Below are 16,837 nucleotides of genomic sequence, written 5' to 3' on the forward strand. Positions count from 1 at the left end.
GAGGGTCCTCTCCAGCCCCTGACTGTGCTGGACTCAGACTCTCAGGCTCTAGAATGGGGTGAGAGGTCAGTGTTCGTCGTTTACAAATCGCCCCGGGGTATTATGTTATGGCAGCCTAGCCAGGCTCTGAAGTCACAGACTGGGGCCATCATATTCTGTTGTTTAGAAGTGATTCGCTAAGAACCAGCTCACACTTAAGCTCTACCTCATGAAAGAAGGATGATCAAAGAATTTGTGGACACATTTTGAAACCACCATAATGGCCCCATCCGCTCTCTGACAGCATCCTGCACTTACCCCTCACAGAGCACTTGGCAGACTATTGTCACCATCTGTCTCCCACCCCCCACCCCCTGTGAGTTCCTTGAGGATTGGCACTGCTTTCCATTCACAGTGACATGCCTAGACTCTACTGTAGTTCCTTGCATAGTGCTTGGTAACCATTTATTTGTTTGAATCAACCCCTGATCTGTTCTGGATGCATATAAGGTAGAGACCAGTGCTTCGTTCACATTGTGTGCCTACACATCACAGGGGGGTTTTGTTACAATGAGAATTCTGATTGGGTAGGTCTGGGGTGGGGTCAGAGCTGCTGTTTTCCTGACAAGGTGATGCCCATGCTGTGCATCGTGGAGGGCGGGTCTAGAACACGTGATCCTATTCCCTGGCAAGCCTAGTGAGGAAGACACTGAGGCCAGCAGGACAGCCTGAGGCCAACCACAAGGTAGTGTTGGCCTCGTCATGGGCTTACCTACTGTGTGCTGGGCTCCCTCTCCCTTCCTTGGCCCAGTATGATGGAGGAGATGCCAGTAAAGGATAGGCAAGAGGGCGTCTGTGGGATACAGGAGGCATTCCAAGCTTACATGATTTCTCTGTTAGCTCCAGCTCTGCAATAGAGCTTGGGGGGTGGGGGGGAGGTTCCTCATGTTTGGGCAGAGGGGTTGTGTTGCATGAGCAAGGGCCAGAGGGAAGCAGGCCACGCTGTCTGGGAGGATCCAGAAGAAAGGTGGGGTTGAATGGTGGCAGGTGATGGAGCCCCCATCCCTACCCCAGAGAACTCATGAAATCCAGCTTGGGCTAGAAGCAGGCTAATAGACCAGGCCACATGTTTATACTATTCTTCCCAGTTCTTGGAAGGATTCACAGTTCTAAGGGTCACATTTTTAAGGAAAATTGAGTTGGTTTGGAACATTGAAATGCTTTCTGTGACTATCTTCAGTTTCACTTTTACCTTTGTGGCTCTGATTATAACAGTGTGGGGCACTGATGTGTATGTGTGACATCAGTGGTCTCAAGCCAGCTTTCTTCCCTGGCGAGGGGCTGAGGGAGGCTCAATAATGAAAATACCTAACATCTGGGCAGATCCCTTCACATCTACTTAATCCAGCGGTTCTTGACCTTGACTGCACACTGGAATCACCTGGGATCTTTAAAAATAATGCCTGGGTTCTACCTCCAGATTTCTGGTTTCATTGGTCTGGAGTGTGGTGGGAACACGAGCATTTAAAAAAAACCTGCCCAGGTAACTCCATTGTGTGGCTGTGGTGGAGCCACGGTTTTATCTTAGGTGAACCCCTCACTAATAGGTGAGGCAAGTAGGAATCTTCTCCTCCATTCCTCTTTTCTTCTCCTCTCCTCTCCTCTCCTCCTCCTCCTGCTCCTTCTTCTTCACAAATGGAAACACCATATTACAAAGTTGAGTGGCTGGCTCAAAGTCAAATTACCATTAAGTCAGAGGGTCACAACGTAAGCCCATAGTACCTGGTTAGTCTTTTCCAATTTGTGTCTCTATGTAGCTAGTATTATGCTCCTTACAAAGGAAGAAAAACTGAAATTGATAGTTGATTTTATTCGTTAACTTGACTAGGCCTTGATATTTGGGTAAACATTACTCTGAGTATGTCTGTGAAGATGTTTTGGAGCAAGATGAATACTTGAATCCATAGACTGAGTAAAGCAGACTAACTTCCCTGCTGTGGGTGGGCCTCATCCAATCAGTTGAAGGTCCGAATAGAATAGAAAGACTGACCCTCCTGCCTGCCTGTCTTGACCTGGGACGTTGGTCTTTTCCTTTCTTCAGATGGCAACTGAAATATCAACTCTTTTTTTGGACTGGGAGCCCACCACTGGTTCTCCTGCTTCTCAGGCCTTTGCACTTGGAGTAGAACTTACATCATCAAGCCTCCTGGGTCTCCAGTTGGCAAGACTGCAGATTTGGGGACTTAGCCTCCATAATCAGGTAAGCCAGTTCCTTATTATTTTTATAAGGATTAGAATAAATCTAATCTATAATAATATAATAGTAACAAATCATATTATTTCTATTAATAAATCTTATAATGATGTAATTTATGATTTTCTATATATGTCTGCTACAGTCCTCTTTTGCTGGTGAACCCTGAGATATAACAATTAAGTTTCTGGATAGAGGTCAGACTTTAAGTTAGGGTACAGTTAGGTTCTATGTCCTTTATGTCCCCAGATGCTTCCTCCTCTGCTATTTCAAGTCTTGAAAGCTAAGTTTGGACCAATACCCCATATCAGATGAACAAACCTTGGGCGCTCTGATCACAGAGGCAATGTCAATGTCTGCGGATGCAGACCGTGAATAGGCCAGGTTGGGAAACAAAAGTTGGCAGGAAGGACTGTGTACTTCGTTAACCCCGACCCTGGAGTGTGAGGGTGCTTTGTTCAGAATGATTCTCAGTTCTGGAGTCCATCCAAGTTTGTCTTTGGACGCTTGAAACCTACCTGCCCACCATTCATCCTCAATTAAACCAGCAGATGTGCATGACGGAGGTTGGGGTTGACAGAATAATTCCTGTGGTGGTGAGGGGACACCCCCCACCCCCAAGGTTTTACAACAGAATAACAAGCATTATCTAAGGAATGAAGCCAAGGTGCTCAGCCACCGCTTGGCAGCCACGGAGCACGTTCAGTTAGACTCATGGGGTGGGGGGAGTACTTCGCGGCTATTGCTACCACAGTGGGCTCCGGAGCGCCTCCTCATAGGAGAGGACGTTAGGATTTTGGGGAGCACCTTCTGTTATAACGTTCATTAGGTATGGAGTGTGGGGCCCCAAGGGGCAGGTTTGCAGAGGGGCGGCCGGATGGCTGCGCCTCGGGCTGGTCTAGGATGGGCAGGAGAGAGAAGACCGGGGATGGAGCAGCCTGGAACCCGGGGACTGCACAGCTGCTTCGGTGCTGGAGGAGAGATTTCTGGGGGACCCGGGGGTATCTAATACCAAATTCCAGATGATTTGAAATGCCGTCCTGCGATACCTTCCCTGACAACCCTGGTAACATCTTCCGTCCACGAATCTTGGCGGTAGCATCGGGTGCTTATCGTGGAGTGGGCAGTGTGGTGTGGCGTGGATTGCAGGGGGTACCCCCTGCGGGAGAGAAGGGTGATCTGTTAGAGGAGCCGGTTCAGTGGGTGTGGAGCCCAGGGCTACAGCCCGACCTGAGAGTCCCCAAGAATCTCCGAAGAGATAAGGGGACAGCGCTGGGTGTCCCTCGGTTCAGGACGTTGGAGAAAAATCTCACTTGAATGTCAGAAGTCAAGGTGATACAGAGCACCTTATCATGGATCGAGGCTCAAGGGAGTCATCAAGTCTCCAAAAGAACAGTTGTGGAGACCAGATTCAGTGCAATGCCCCTGGAGACATTGTGGGGTTATGGAGCCTTCACTGAACACTGTCCCATGGCTTTCTGTGTCAAGTATTTTATTTTATTTTATTTTATTTTATTTTATTTTATTTTATTTATTTATTTATTTTATTTTATTTTATTATTTTATTTTATTTTATTTTATTTTATTTTATTTTATATTTATTTTATTTATTCACGAGAGAGGCACAGAGAGAGGCAGAGACACAGGCAGAGGGAGAAGCAGGCTCCCTGCAGGGAGCCTGATGTGGGACTCATCCCAGCACCCCGGGGTCACGACCTGAGCCAGAGGCAGACACCACTGAGCCACCCAGGCATCCCTGTGTCTGTCCTTTTGGCATGTGCCGAAAAGACACACCTGGCCCTGCATCCGGGGAGCTCTTTCCTCTGGGCTGTGGAGGCAGGGGTGCGGGTGCTCACTGAGCTCCTCTGTGTGCAGGCGGAGGGCTGTGTAGGGCGGGTGCGCGGCCCTTCTTAGGTCCTGCCAGCAGCTCTGTAGGGAACAGCTGTCCCCGGCCACCGATGGGCAGGCTGAGGCCTTGAGAGGTTAGGGAATCTGCCCAAACTGGACTCGGCTGATCCCTAATGAAACCAGTGTTTGGACTGGATGGTCCAGCTCGGAAGTTGGTGAAGGGGCCCTTCTTGTGGTCAGAGGCACTGGCAAATTCCCAGTAAAGGGTTCAGTCTTGACTTGTGATTTGAAAAAGCGTTCCCCCCATTCCTCCTGAGTCCCACCCAATCCACAGCGACCCCGACCAGCCTGTCTGGTGCCCTCCTCCTGCCCCCCACCCTGCCCGGTGCTTTCTACCAGGGGGTTAAACCAGTGCTTTCCTATCAGCTCCCTTTTTAGAAGCAGAGGCACCAAGTTGGCAGGGCACGGCCACCGCCTCCCAGGTGAGTGTGGTGTCGGGGGGAGTGTACTTTCACGGGCGGTGCACCCAGCCACCAGGAGAGGGGAGAAATCCATCGTGGGGGCCCCGTGAGCACAAATACCCCACGATTGATTAAGTGAGGCTGAAATCTTCGGCACCCATCCCTATGATCCTTATTTAAAATGATTTGCTCAAGATAGGCTTGGACCCCTTCTCTTTAAGGAATGATCTAGGAGCTAGGTGGGGGCCCTTGGGGAGGCCTTGAGAGGAGAAACGAATCGGACCCAGAGGCCGAGACGCCACCTGAGCCTGAGGTGGACAAGTGGATGGACATCGACTGTGTTTGTGTGTTCAGCACCATCCATTCTCTTGGGGGAGGCAAAGGGCGGGGGGTGGGGGGGTGGGGGGGTGGGGGGGTGGGGAGGCTCTTCTTGCACTCCGACCCTGGGATTGGGTTGGGGCTGCCAATCACTGTTTCTTAGCCAATCCCCTGGTCATGGAGGTGGGCCTATGGGCCTGAGAGGTGTGTGGTTTGGCAAGGAGGACCAAAGCCATGGATGTTTCTGTGTTCCGCAGTTTGCAGGACGAGCAGCAGGGGCTTCTGGAGGCCTCCTTTCTCTCTCAGGAGGCACTGCTGTCTGCGGGGGAGAAGAGAATCAAACCGGGGCCAGCAGAATTGGAGATAAAGGGGATCATGAGGATCGAGATTGCGGTTCTGAGCCCCCCAGAGCACCCTCGTTCTTGTGCTCAGTATCTTGTTTAAGTACTTTGTATCTTCTGCAGTTTCATGAAGCGACAGCTTGTCTTTTTTTTTTTTTTTAAGATTTTATTTATTTATTCATGATTGACACCAGAAAGAGAGGCAGAGACACAGGCAGAGGGAGAAGCAGGCTCCCTGCAGGGAGCCCCATGTGGGACTCGACCCCAGGACCCTGGGATCATGCCCTGTTCCTAAGGCGGCACTCAACCGCTGAGCCCCCCAGCCGTCCCACCAACAACTTGTCCTTCTGAATAAATGTCCGTGAGTTGGCTTACTGTGACTTGCAAGTGACAAGTGCAGAGAGGAACGTTAAAAATCTATTTTGAGACTAGCTGCTTGGAAGCAGCTGGCACCTTACACGTTCTGTGCTGGGTGCTGAGTGGTAGCTTTCGACTCTCCACCTGCATATCCGAACCTAAGGGACCTCCGTGGTCAGTGAGGTCCTTTTCCCCTGGGGCAGGTGCGGGGATGGAGTCCCTGTGTGGGCCAAGAGCCCCTGTGATCATACGGCAAATTGGTAGCGGATCCAGGGCTAGAGGGCTGGCTTGGTTCTCAGGCTAGCACTTGCCATCAGAGGCCAGGCAGCTCAGTGGGGCGCACCAGCCACGCATGAACACCCAGGGGCAGGAGGCTCCAACCACCCTGTGGTCTCGGTGGAGATTTTCAGGAGCCCACCTGGAACTCAGCTTTGGGCGCTCTGGCAGCAAGGCCTCAACCCAACCAGTCAGAAGGCCTAGCTGGTTCCACCAGAGGCATGCCTTTCAAAGGGACCCATCCCCTGGAGTCACCCCAGGATGTGGCTGGGGGCTTGGGGTAGGGCCAGGGGCACTGCTAAAACCGAACTTCATTCCCATTTCAGCTACAGCAGCCTTCCCAACCCCCGCCCCCCAATTTTAAATTCTCTTTTATATATTGGGGTTTAATGTGCCCTTTTTGTTTTTGTGTTTTTGCTTTGGAAAATCCTGAAAACCATTAATCCGGTGCACTTGAGCCAACCACTGCTATTCTCTGAACAAAAGGTGACATGTGACAAGACAAATCAGCAAGAAAAAAATTCCAACCAACCTTTAGTGAAAAAGGCCCAGAAACGTCATCATTGAAGGGGGGGAAAATCACTGTTGACTTTACAATAACCCATGTTTTGCAAGTTTTTATTATCTATCAGATGTAAAGACAGCATCTTGGATGGATGACCTCGTCATGCCCATATGTTAATTAGGAAATATGGCCTCATTCTCTTGTTCATTCACTAGACACTGAGGTACCTGTGCCCGGGCTACTGTGTTAGGTGCTCAGAACACCGCAGCGGATGAGACATGTATGAGCCTTCCTCCTGTGGAGAGTTGAGAAGTCTACCCTTCCCCTGCAATCAAACCTTTTTCGAGAACTTCTCTTTGGACAAACTCAAATGGAAAAAGGGTTTTAGCAAATGAATCTGGAATCCATCCATCTTTCCAAAATCACTTGCCGCCTCTGGCTGATTTCTGTTTTTATTTATTTTCATTCCAGTATAGTTAACATACCCTGGGACATTATTTTCAGGTGTGCAATCTAGTGATTCAACAATTCTACATATGACTCAGTGCTCATCAAGATAAGTGTACTCTTTATCCTCTTCAGCTATTTCATCCTCCCCCTCCCCTCTGGTAACCATCAGTGCGTTCTCTATAGTTGAGAATCTGCTTTTTTTTGTTTGTCCCCTTTTCCCTTTGTTTCTGAAATTCCACAAATGAATGTAATAGTGTGGTATTTGTCTTCCTCTGACTTCACTTAGCATTATACTCTCTAGATCCATCCACATTGTAAATGGCAAGATTTCATTGTTTTTTGTGACTTAATATTTCCATTGTGTTTATATACCACATCGTCTTTATCTTTTCACCTGTTGATGGACACATGGGATCTTTCCAGATCTTGGCTATTGTCAGGAAAGCTATAATAGACATAGGGTGGCATATATCCTTTCAAATTAGTGTGTTTTGTATTCTTCAGGTAAATACTCAGTAGTGTGATTACTGGATCATAGGATTGTTCTATTTTTAATTTTTTGGGGAACCTCCATACTGTTTTCCAAAGAGGCTGCTCCAGTTTGCATTCCCACTCACAGGGAACCAGGATTCTTTTTTCTCCACATTCTCGGCCAGCATCTGTTGTTCCTTGTGTTTTTGAGTTTAGCCATTCTGACAGGTGTAAGGTGACATCTCATTGTGGTTTTGATTTGCATTTCCCTGATGATGAGTGATGTTGAGCATCTTTTTGCTGGCCATCCACATAGCATCTTTGGAGAAATGTCTGTTCATGTCTTCTGCCATTTTTAATTGGATTATTTGTGGGGTTTTTTGGTATTGAGTTTTAGACGTTCTTCATATATATTGGATCCTAACCCTTTATTGGATATGGCATTTGCAAATATGTTCTCCCATAGGCTGTCTCTTAGTTTTGTTGATTGCTTTCTTTGCTATGCAGAAGCTTTTAATTTTGATGTAGTCCAATAGTTTATTTTTGTTGGCCTTGCCTCAGGAGACATCTAGAAAAATGTTGTTACAGCCCTTGTTTCTCTTCTAGGATTTTCATGGTTTCAGGTCTCATGTTTAGGTTTTTTTTTTTTTTTTTTCGTTTAGATTCTTAATCCATTTTGAGTTTGCTGCTGGCATAAGAAAGGGGTCCAGTTTCATTCTTTTGCATGTAGCTGTCCACCTTTCCTAATGCCATTTTTTTTTTGAAGAGACTGTCTTTTTCCCATTGCATATTCTTGCCTCTGTTGTCAAAGATTAATTGACCATAACATCGTGGGTTTATTTCTGAGCTTTCTACTCTATTCTGCTGACCTATGTGTCTATTTTTGTGCCAGCACCATACCTTTTTGATTATTACAACTTTGTAATATTTCTTGAAATGGGAGATTGTGATGATTCCAGTTTTGCTCTTCATCTTTGAGATTGCTTTGGCTATTTGGGGTCTTTTGTGGTTCCATACAGACTTTAGGATTGTTTGCACTAGATCTGTAAAAAAAATGATGATGATATTTTGGTAGAGATTGAATTTTTGTTTTTTATTTTTATTTTTTTAAAGATTTTATTTATTTATTCATGAGAGAAACAGAGAGAAAGAGAGACAGAGACACAGGCAGAGGGAGAAGCAGGCTCCATGTAGGAAGCCTGACACGGGACTCGATCCTGGTTCTCCAGGATCACACCCCGGACTGAAGGTGGCGCAAAACCGCTGAGCCACCCAGGCTGCCCGAAATTGAATTTTTAAATGAGTCGATTGCTTTGGGTAGTGTAGACATTTTAACAATATTTTTCTTCCAACCCACAGGTATGGAATATCTTTCCATGTCTTTATGTCATCTTCAATTTCTTTCATTGGTGTTTTATGGTTTTCAGAATACAGGTCTTTCACCTCTTTGGTTAGGCTTATTCCTGTGTATTTTACTATTTTTGTGCAATTGTAGATGGGATTGTTTTCTTAATTTCTCCTTCTGCTGCTTCAGTATTAGTGTATAGAAATGCAGTGGATTTCTGCACATTGATTTTGTATCCCGTGACCTTCCCAGATCCATCTGTCAGCTGTAGTAGTTTTTTGGTGGTCTTCAGTATCTGTAGATAGTATCATGTCTACTGCATTTAGTATATGTATAGTATCTATATATAGTATCATGTCATCTGCATTTAGCGGAAATTTTACTTCTTCCTTTCCAATTCAGGTGCCTTTTATTTCTTTTTTGTTGTCTGATTGCTGTGGCTAAGACTTTCAGTACTATGTTGAATAAAAGTGGCAAGAGTGGACATCCTTGTCTTGTTCCTGACTTTAGCAGGTAAAACTCTCAGTTTTTTTCTATTAAGGATGATGTTAGCTGCTGGTTTTTCATATGTGGCCCAAACCTACTTTGTTGAGGGTTTTTAAAAAAAATATTTTATTTACTTATTCATGAAAGACACAGAAAGGCAGAGACACAGGCAGAGGGAGAAACAGGCTCCCTGCAGGGAGCCCGATGAGGGACTCAATCAGGAAACTCTGGGATCACTCCCTGAGCAGAAGACGGGTGCTCAACTGCTGAGCCACACAGGCGTCCCTATTGAGGGTTTTTATCATGAATGGACATTGTACTTTTTATGCCTCTATTGAGATGATCATATTGTTCTTCTCCTTTCTCTCACGGATGGAATGTATCACTGATTGATTTGTGAATACAGAACCACGCTTGCAGCCCAGGAATAAATCCCATTTGATTGTGGTCAATGATTTTTTAAAAAACATGTATTGTTGGATTCAGTTTGCTAGTATTTCATTGAGGATTTTTGCATCTCTGTTCATCAGAGAAATTACCTGTAGTTCTCATTTTTAGTGCTGTCTTTATCTGCTTTTGATATCAAATTAATGCTGCTCTCATAGAATGAATTTGGTTCCTTTTCCTTTGTGTTCTAGTTTTTGGAATAGTTTGAGAAGAATAGGTATTAATTCTTCAAATGTTTGGTAGAATTCACCTGTGAAAGTCATCTGGTCCTGGACTTTTTGCTTGTTGGGAGTTTTTTGATTACTGCTTCAGTCTCCTTGCTGGTAATTGGTCTGTTCACATTTTCTATTTCTTCCTGTTTCAGTTTTGGTAGTTTAGATGTTGTTTTAGGAATTTATCCATTTCCTCTAGGTTGTCTACTTTGTCGCCATACAGTTTTTCATAATCTCTTACAATTTTTTGTATTTCTGTTGTGCTGTTATTTCTCCTTTCTTTTTAAAAATATTTTTAAAGATTTTATTTATTTATGAGAGAGAGAGGGGCAGAGACACAGGCAGAGGGAGAAGCAGGCTCCATGCAGGGAGCCAGATGTGGGACTTGATCCCAGGTCTCCAGGGTCACACCCTGGGCTGAAGGTGGCGCTAAACTGCTGAGCCACTGGGGCTGCCCTTATTTTCTCCTTTCAATTGTGATTTTGAGTCCTTTCTCTCTGTTTTGTTTTTGTTTTTTGTTTTTGTTTTTGATGAGTCTAGTTAGAGCTTTATCAATTACATTGATCTTTTCAAAGAAGCAGCTCCTGGTTTCATTGGCCTGTTCTATTGTTTTTTAAAATTTCTGTATTTATTTCTGCTCTCATCTTTATTATTTCCTTTATTTTGCTGGTTTAGGATTTTCTTTGTTGTTCTCTTTCCAGCTCCTTTAGGTGTAAGGTAAGGTTGTTTATTTGAAATTTTCTTCTTGGGAGCAGCTTGGATTGCTCTAAACTTCCCTCTTAGGACTGCTTTTGCTATACTCCAAATGTTTTGCACCATTGTGTGTTCATTTTCATTGTCTCCATGTACTTTTGGATTTCTTCTTTTATTTTTACCCATTCATTGTTTAGTAGCATGTTATTGAACCTCCACATATTTGTGGTCTTTCCAGATTCTTTCTCTCTCTCTCTCTTTTTTTTTTTTTTTTGTGTGTGTGGTTGATTTCTAGTTTCATAGCATTGTGGTCTGAAAATAGGTATGGTGTGACTTCGACTCTTTGATTTTGGTAAGCTTTGTTTTGAGGCCTAATTTGTAATCTATTCTGGAGAATGTTCTGTGTCCACTTGAAAAGAATTTGTATTCTGATGTTTCAGAACAGAGTGTTCTGAATATATCTGTTAAATCCATCTGGTCTAATTTGTCATTCAAAAGCACTGTTTCCTTGTTGATTTTGTTTATTTGCTTGGATGATCTGTCCATCAATATAAGTGGGCTGTTAAAGTCCCCTACTATTATTATATTATTATCAATTAGTTCTTTTATGTTTGTTATTAACTGTTTTATTTATTTGGGTGCTCCTATGCTGTGGGCATAAATATTTACAATTTTTATATCTTTTTGTTGGATTGTCCTCTTCAGAATTATATAGTTTCCTTTGTCTCTTCTTACTGTCTTTGCTTTAATGATTTATTATTATTATTATTATTATTATTATTATTATTATTATTCATGACAGGCACAGAGAGAGAGGCAGAGACACAGGCAGAAGGAGAAGCAGGCTCCATGCAGGGAGCCTGATGTGGGACTTGATCCTAGGTCTCCAGGATCACACCCCTGGCCGAAGGTGGCGCTAAACCGCTAGGCCACCAGGGCTTCTCCTGTCTTTGTTTTAAAGTCTGTTTTGTCCCATATAAATATTGCTACTCTAGCTTTCTTTTGACCTCCATTTGCATGATAAATGTTTCTATATTCCCTCCCCATCAATCTGTAGGTGTCTATGGCCTGGAAGGAATCTCTTGTGGGCAGCATACCGATGGGTCTTGTTTTTTTAATCTACTGTGTAACTCTAGATCTTTTGATTGGAGTGTTCAGTCTATTTACATTCAAAGCAATTATCAAAGCAATGTGTATTTATTGCCATTTTGTTACTTGTTCTAGGGTTATTGTAGTTTTTCTCTGATCTTTTCTTCTTGTACGTTCTCTCATGGTTTGCTGATTTTCTTTAGTGATATACTTGGATCCCTTTGTCTTTATTATTTGTATCTATATTAATGGTTTTTGATTTGTGGTTACCATTAGGTTTCTATATACCACCTTCTGCATTTAGCAGTCTATGTTAAGTTGATGGTCACTTAAGTTTGAACCAGTTCTTTACTCCTCTTCTCCACCATGTTTAAAGTAAATGGTGTCATATTTTACATCCTTTTATTTTGTGAATTCCTGGACTGATTTTTTAGAGACAAACTTGTTCTTACTGCTTTTGTGTGCTCTACTTTTCATACTTTGACTTATAGCCTTTTCTTTCCATTCAAAGCATCTCTTTTAATACTTCTTGCAGGGCTGGGGTGACTGCATGGCTCAGTGGCTAAGTGTCTGACTCTTGATTTCAGCTCAGGTCATGATCTCAGGGTCATAAGATTGAGGCCCATGTCAGGCTCTGTGTTCAGTGGGGAGTCTGCTTGAGGTTCTCTCTCTCCCTGTCCCCCTCAAATAAATAATTAAATCTTAAAAAAAAAACACCCCACATTACTTCCAGGACTGGTTTAGTGATCATGAACTCCTTCAGGTTTTGTTTGTCTGAGAAACTTTCTCTCTCTCCTTCGATTCTGAATGATAGTCTTGCTGGATAGAGTATTCTTGGCTGTAGATTTTTCCCTTTTAGCACTTTTATAGATCATGTCACTGTTTTCTGGCCTTCAAAGTTTATGCTGAAAAATCCACTGATAGCCTTATGGAGTTTCCTTTGTATGTAACTTTTCTCTTGCTCCTTTTAAAATGTTTATCAGTATTTTTTCCCCCATTTTAATAAGTATGTTTCTTGTGTGGACTTCCTTTGGTTGATTTGGTGGAGCAGGGAGTGCTTTTCTGTGTCTCCTAGACCTGGATCTATTTCTTGCCTCAGATTCAGGAAGTTTTCAGCTATTATTTCTTCAAATAAATGCTCTACCCCTTTCCTCTCTGTGATCCCTATAATGTGAATGTTATTATGCTTGAGGGAGTCACTTAATTTCCTAAGTCTATCCTTACTTTGTATAATTCTTTTTTCCTCTCATTTGTTCAGCTTAACTCTTCTAGTTCATTAATTCATTCCTTTGTTTCTCCTAGCCTGCTATTATCCATCTAGTGTATTTTAAATTTCATTTATTGAGTTCTTCATCTCTGATTCCTTTTTATGTTTTCTGTCTCTTTGTTAAGGTCACTGATATCCTCCACTCTTTTCTCAAGTCCAGTGAGTATCTTTCTGATCATTACTTTAAACTCCCTATCAGGCATGTTACTTAGATCCATTTTACTTAGGTCTCCTGCTGTGGTTTTGTCCTGTTCTTTCATTTGTGATATAGTCCTCTTTCTCCTCATTTTGTCTAACTCTCTGTGTCGATTGCTGTATGTCAGCAGTGTCAGTTTTGTCTCTTCCTCTTGAAACTAGTGAGTAGGCGGAAGTGCAGTTTTAGCTAGGCAGTGCTTGTCTTCTCTGCAGGCGAAGTGCAGCCACCTTGGAGGCTGATGTCATGTTGGTTTCCAAAGGTGGCTGTGTGTCTATGATGGGGGGCTGGGGAAGGAAATGTCACCTGCCAGCCCCTTCGTTCATGGAGAGGTCCCTCAGGGAACTCTGAGGTTATTAACCAATTTTCCCCTCACATGAGCCTTTGGTGCCTTTCAAACTGCTGTTTCTATGCAGAGATGCAGGTTGTTTGTTGTGCTGTCTCCTTATGGGTGGGGACTCAGCTGCTTGTTGCCCTCTGGGCTCTCTCAGAGCCGAGCCCACTAATTCATAAGGTTCAGTGGCTTTATGGCCCACTGGTTGTAATCACTTACAAAATTTGGCTCCTCTGGTTTTCAAAGTCAAATGCTATGGGGATTTCTCTTCCCCTTGCAGGCTCCCTGGTATGATAGACTATTTCTTGCCTCTCTCTGCACCCATGGCTCTCCCCTCTGGCGGTCAGACCCACAGGGCTTAGGTTCCCTCTGTGCTCTCACCCTTCCTACCCTCTTCGATGTGACCTCTTCTCTGCATTTAGTGGTGGAGTTTGTTGGGCAAGTCTTTGGGGTCCTTTTGTGGGTGTTTGCTCTGATGTGTTACCTAGTTGTATCCATGGGACAAGGTGAGTTTAGAGTCCTCTTTCTCTGGCATCTTCCCAGAAAGTCTCTCATCAAGTGCATTTTTAGTTTCACTTACTGTGTTTTATCTTTGATTGGTTCTTTTTTTTTTTTTTATCTCTTGGTGAAGGGTCTCACTGATGTCCTCCACTTTTTCCCCCAGTCCAGTGAGTGTCTTTATTATCATTAAATTTCTTATCAGACACATCACTTATCTCCATTTTGTTTAGCTCTCTTGATGTGATTTTGCCCTGTTCTTTCTTGTGGAACATACTCCTCTTTCTCCTCATTTTGCCTAAGTTCTGTGTCTTGTTTTCTATTAGCAAAGTGAGCTATGTTTCTTGCTGTTGAAAGTAGTGGCCTTGGGGTGCCTGGGTGCCTCAGTTGGCTAAGTATCTGTCTTTGGCTTAGGTCATGATCCTGGGGTCCTGGGATTGAGCCCCGTGTTGAGATCCATGCTCAGTGGGAAATATGCTTCTCCCTTTCCCCTCCCCTCCTGATTTGTGTTCTTTCTCAAAAAAATGAAAAATAAAACCTTAAAAAAAAGTAAGTAATGGCCTGCAGAACTGTGTCCCCTATTGACCAGAACCTGGTGCCTCAGGGGTGTCTCCTCGGTGTGATGCAAGTGCCCTATTGTGGCTGAGCCACATCTGGCTTCAGTTCAGTCATCTGCAGTGGCTGTTTGACTGCTGTGGGCAGGGTTTGGTCCCTGTGTTAGCAGGCCAGTCTGGGGCCACCTTGGGCTTTAGGTGAGTCAGACTATGCGTTTGCTAGAGATGTAGCAGCACTCAACTGTAGACCACTTTCCTTGTGCTGTCTCCTGAGTAGCCTTCATTGGTAGGTGGACTGTTCTGCAATCAGACAAGATTTCTTCCCAGCCCCCACCAACTGCTCTGGTTAGTTGGACTGGTTTGCATGGTCAGCTGTCTCTTGCCCTGAGCAAGGAGTCGTTTGGAGTGGTCCTGGCCCCTGACAGGCAGTTAGTGTGGATGGGCTCTGGCCAAGAGGGTGTCAGGGGTGAGGGGTAGATCTGCAATGCACTGGGGCTAGGGGCAGCTGGGTGGTGGTGTTAGCGAGGTTTGTGAGCAGCTGGTCCTCGGCAGGAGGGTCCTCGGCCTGTGTGTGTTGAGGTGGGGGTGCAGATGTGCTGAAGTGCAGTGCTGGATGGTGAGGCAGGATGTGTGTGAGTTGGGTAGTGAAAGTCAGCCCTGTGCTGGTTCCCACTGGTGGCGTGTTTATGCTGGGGAAGGGGGGTGGGTGGGAGAGAAATAGTGCCTTTGTTCCTGGAGGAGTTTCCCAGTGATCTCTGTCCCTCTGGGACATGCTCTGAGATCAGTAAATCACTCTCCCTTTCGTATACCCCAGGCCTTTTTCAGACTGCTGCTTCTATACTCTTATCTCCATGGGCTGGTTGTTGAGCTGCCTCTTTATTTAAGGGCAGCAACACTGTTTACCGCTGCTCTCTCTCGGCTCTCCCAGAGTCGAACCTGCTGATTCTGAAAGTTGCAGATATTAAGCCCTCCTGATCATAACAACTTGAAGTTAGGCCTCTCTGGTTTTCAAAGGCACACATTTGGGGAACTCAACTTCCCAGTGCAGGTCTCCTATGTCTCGGGTGCCTGGTGTGGGGTCTGCTCCCCTCTCTCTGCCTGTGCCATCCCTCTGGCTTGCAGACAGTCCCACGGTCTGGCTCCTGCCCATGTCTCTGGCCCTCCCACCCCCTTTGATGTGGCCTCTTCTCTACATTTAGCCCCGGAGAGCCTGTTCTGTCAGTGTTCCGGTTGTGTTCTGGGTTTTTTACACTGACCTGGTGTTCCCTGTAGGTCTGTCCTTGGGACCAGGTGAGCCTATAGCCCTCCTGCTCTGCCATCTTCCCTGGAAGTCCTGAATGGGGCATGATACAATGTGGAATTCAGGGCAAGCCGCCATGACAACCTGCGGCCCCCACCTCTAACCTAAAGTCACCGTCTCTCTAGCCTGTTGTGTTCTGGTTGTGCAGTCCCATTTGGGTCTCATTGCACTCTCTGCCTTTAAGGATGTTGAAGGGTGAGTTAGCAGTTCTCTCTGCCATCCTGCCACCTGGGCACTCCGTCCCCATCCACGGCCTTGAGGGAGCCAAATATAAACACAGCAGTGAGGCCAACCCAAGGATAGAGAACCAGTCCTCCTAAAGACCCGAGAAGGGTTCTGGTGCAGGTTCTGACCACAATGCTAGTAGCTTGTATCTTCGTAACTTCAAGCCAATCACTTTACCCATTGGAGTCTCTGTATCTCTTCCTTGCAGAACGAAGGGGCCGAGATTCAGATTTTGCAGAGGAACCTCTGAATTGCCATTTCTGGATGAGCAAGGATTTAAGGTATGGCTGTTTGCTATAACACAGATTCTCAAATGGGTCTACAACACATGGTTCGTGTCCTGGTCACCAGTTAGGAGGGGCTGGTCAGGTGGCCTTCCATGTGTCTATCCAGGGATCTGGCTCCTTACCTCCTTTAGATGGGGTGCTTTGTGAGGTTTCTAGGAAGAGTAGCGCAGAGTGACTCATGAATGCTCCAAACCAAGATGATTCAAGACATTTGAGCTGGACATTTTTTTGGGTTGGGTCTGCAGTTGCCCTGCGCCCCTTCCACCCACATTTCATGAGTCAGAAGGTGGCCACAAGGCCACCCCTATGCATGAGGAAGTATGGGAAACATGGTCTAGCCTTGTGGTGAGGAGGAAAGGGAAATGTGTTTGCTACACAGCCAGCTGTTACTTTTAAAGGCAGCCCTTCCTGGCTGGCCTCTACTTACCAAAGGATCTAAAACCACCCACTTCTACATCAACCAGGGAATTGTGTGCAGGAGGGTGCTGCAATAATGTCATTGAGAGAGGACAGCAGGCCGGATTAGGCAGTATGTCCACACATCCAGGTTTTCCGAGGGGAGGCCCAGCTCATGCCTGGGGTCTGGGCAGTCCAAGTTGGACGACAGATTTTGTAATCACCTAACAGAGGAGGGGAGGGAGCACTGG

At 45.3% G+C, this 16,837-nt stretch overlaps 1 long non-coding RNA gene across 2 annotated transcripts in view; it reads left to right on the forward strand.

The window, feature by feature from the left end:
• Positions 1–16,837, forward strand: part of LOC112640327 (uncharacterized) — a 389,014-nt gene that overhangs the window by 355,694 nt on the left and 16,483 nt on the right. For both annotated transcript variants that reach the window (XR_003123978.3, XR_007411029.1), the window contains exons 7-8: positions 2,081–2,239; positions 16,112–16,184. This is a non-coding gene — a long non-coding RNA (uncharacterized LOC112640327). The remainder of the gene's footprint in view (positions 1–2,080; positions 2,240–16,111; positions 16,185–16,837) is intronic.

The sequence above is a fragment of the Canis lupus genome, chromosome 6 (genome assembly GCF_003254725.2).
Source record: "Canis lupus dingo isolate Sandy chromosome 6, ASM325472v2, whole genome shotgun sequence".
Classification (NCBI taxonomy): domain Eukaryota; kingdom Metazoa; phylum Chordata; class Mammalia; order Carnivora; family Canidae; genus Canis; species Canis lupus.